This window comes from Anopheles coluzzii, chromosome 2, assembly GCF_943734685.1.
Source record: "Anopheles coluzzii chromosome 2, AcolN3, whole genome shotgun sequence".
NCBI classification, from domain to species: domain Eukaryota; kingdom Metazoa; phylum Arthropoda; class Insecta; order Diptera; family Culicidae; genus Anopheles; species Anopheles coluzzii.
Genome location: NC_064670.1, coordinates 78527429 through 78530580, shown reverse-complemented (window position 1 = coordinate 78530580; position 3152 = coordinate 78527429). Strand labels below are relative to the sequence as shown.

Below are 3152 nucleotides of genomic sequence, written 5' to 3'. Positions count from 1 at the left end.
GATTTGACATACACCTGTTTCGAATCCTTTAAAGGGTATAGACAATATTTTTTCAATCTAAGAGCCCCCTTCTACGCTGCACTTCATTCCTCGCTCTTCTTTTCCACCCTTTTACGCATGGCAAAAGCGCAGAACGCTGAAACACGCGCGCACTGCTGAAATCAATACAATTTAATCATCGTTGGCCCAAGGCATTGGGTAGAGCGAGAAACAACATAATTCTTTGCAAGTGTGGATGGCCGGTACACGAGCACACCGAAACCGCGCGGAGACATTTGCTGCGAGAATCGAATGCACAGAACGCTGCGCTTGACCACCATCGAAAACCAGTTACACAAACACAAGGATACAACACACCCAGACAAAAATTTAAAGGCCCCGAAACACAATATCAACACAGCGGTCCGTAGCCGAAGAAATTATCAGGAAAAATCGGCTGACATCAACCCAAGTAGCAGAGCCGAAGTTTTTCAGAGATTTTTCTGTGTGCCAAAGCGAGATGCCCTGTCTTCTCTCTCTAGATTTTGGACAGCAAACCGCTGCGCGTGTAGAGGTGTGTGCGTGTGACGAACAACGATGGATGAAAAACGCGAGGAGCGGGGTCTGAAGTCTTTCGTTGGTCACACACACATGCATCTACCGTTGGATTGCGCTACATCGAGTCTACCCATCTCTCTCGATCTACCATGATTTTTTTCTGCTATCGCACTCATCTGGGAGTTAGGCATCCTCAGTCTGCCCAGAACTTTCGTTGTGGAAGGATGTGCGGGAGTGATGTGCGATTTCTTGTGTCCCCTACTTTCCTTGTTTACGTTTTGCGCAGTGTTGCTTCTTCTTCCATCGTGGAATGATTTATCCTAGCTAATTTGTTGAGGTAAGTTTCTTGATCTCATATGTGCTTCAATGTACTAATTTAACTAATGCTTATCGTCTTCAAAGTTACAGGTGCATGCGCCATTCATCAACGCCTACCTGTTGGCATCATCAACAATCTTTATAGTAGGTGACGGAAAGAAATTGTTTTCCAGTTTTAAAATATTAAGGTAAGTGTTGCTCTCATCATATACGTAAAACTATCCAAAGTAATACGTACTACATGCATTAATTATTGGTTCATTTTTATTGACAGCGTTCAGCACAACTCAGCCACAAAACAACGCACTGGATTGCGCTAAGAACCTGTCGAAACGCGCGCAGCCCCCGGGAGCGGTAGGAGAAATGAAGAACGAGAGGAGAAAAAACTAAAGCCAGCGCGCAGCTCTGATGGTACCCCGGACGCGGTAAGAAGAAAAAAGATCGAGAGGAGGAAGAACGGTAAATTTGGAAGGGGGAGACCGTTCTGCCGTCTCCACAGTGTGAGTATGCCAAAGCACGTGTTGGAAGGGAAAGAAAAAGTGTGGAATAAACCGCATGCGAATGTGTGCATACAGCAAAAGTAAACATGTGTGCCTCATCATTTCTATAAGCAATCCGAAAAGGGGGTGGAGCAAACACATTGGTATGCGTGAGATGCAGAAGAAATCGGAGCGTTATAGTATGTGTGAACGCGATCGTTCGGGTCGAATGTGTCTATGTGTGCGTGAAACCACATTTACACTTCTACTGCAAGTGGGTACGTAAGTGGGGCCATATGTGTACGACACGATCCCATACAAAACTTCGGCTTTTGCGGACTGGGAAGCACGCGTTTCTTTAAAACAACTATGAACTGTGAAGGTCGTAGGTAAACGACGCTCCAGTGGGTTGAGGTTTCTCTTGAATTTGGCTGAGATGAAACGTGTCTGTGCTTGTACTCGGAGCCACCGCTTTGCGATTGTGCAATAAAACAGACAGCTGGTTTCACGCGAAAACTGCTATTCGCGTCGCAGGTTTGCAAAAATTACAATTTTCACTCGGAGCCCTAGTCAAATTTTGTGATTAACTGAAGAGAAGGGGACATGGGACAGAGCGAGAGGGGGGGGGGGGGGCGATGGGCATGTGTGTGGTATGAATGTGTGCAAGCGATTTATGGATCTTTGATTCGCCCCGACTTGAACTCGTTGCACCAACGGATCGGAGTCGCTAATGCTAACTGATGCTAATGCTTAAAGGCGGTTTGTCAAAATATGCTCAGTACTACACCACCTGACTTCCTGTAACATGGTACGAAGTGTACTCGCACAGTACGAAGTGTACTCGCACAGTACAAAGTACAAAGCACTGCACGAAATTTGCGAAACATGCTTGCACTGTGCGAAGTGTGCGAAAAGTGTGGAGTGTGCTCGCACTGTGCGAAAAGTGCGCGCACTGAGCGGAGTGTGCGAAAAGTGCCCGCACTGTGCGAAGTGTGCGAAAAGTGCGAAGTGCGCGCACTGTGCGAAAAGTGCGAAGTGCGCGCACTGTGCGAAGTGTGCTCGCACAGTACAAAGTGTGCTGTGCAGTGCGCACAATGAGGTGTGCTGTGCGCACAGTGCGCACTCGCGCACAATGCCCAACACTAATCGACACTATAGACACTCAAGCTTTAATTAGAGCTTTAAATAGAAAAACAGTGTTTAATCGCATTTTTTTTAACGTTTTCAATTATAAACAATGAATACATTTTCTAAAGTGATTTCCGATAAACAAATAGCACAATTCTCCATATTTCAGTTAACCGATCGCTGCATCGTCAACTTTCTCAAAGATTCTCAAAGATTCTCAAAACCGATTTTATTCCGATTCGACAAACGCTGAGAACGAGGTTTTCTCGAAAGCACTCATGAGTGCTAGAGAAAATGAGCGTTGAGAATCCCCATGGCCCCGCGGCCTAACTTGACCTGATATCTTTACGGTCCTTGCGCTAGCCCAAGCTAGCCCAGCGCTATAACTACACCTCATTATACATTCCACCTTGCGCTAGCCAGAATGCTCACCATACAAACCTCTGCAGGTCACCATGGCGATGAGAAAGACAATGCTCGCTCAGTACGGGGGAGGCAGCCAAAGGCAGCGTCTCAGTATGGAAACGTCAAGCAGTCATCGGGCTCGCTATAGTGAGATGCTGTCCGATTGTCATTTGGGGAGATATGACGGGCAAGCTACACGTACCGGACGACATCGGACGATGCCATAAAACCAAGGATAATGTATTTAGAAGGTTGATTTTTATCGCTTTTGCTGGGCGACATTGT

General features: G+C 46.4%; 1 long non-coding RNA gene across 1 annotated transcript; it reads left to right on the top strand.

Annotated features, from left to right (window-relative positions):
• The first annotated feature begins 442 nt into the window (after nt 1-442).
• On the top strand, nt 443-1440 carry LOC120953069 (uncharacterized). The gene is made up of 2 exons (XR_007451938.1): nt 443-1043; nt 1130-1440. It is a non-coding gene; the product is annotated as an uncharacterized LOC120953069 (long non-coding RNA).
• Nucleotides 1441-3152: the final 1712 nt, after the last annotated feature.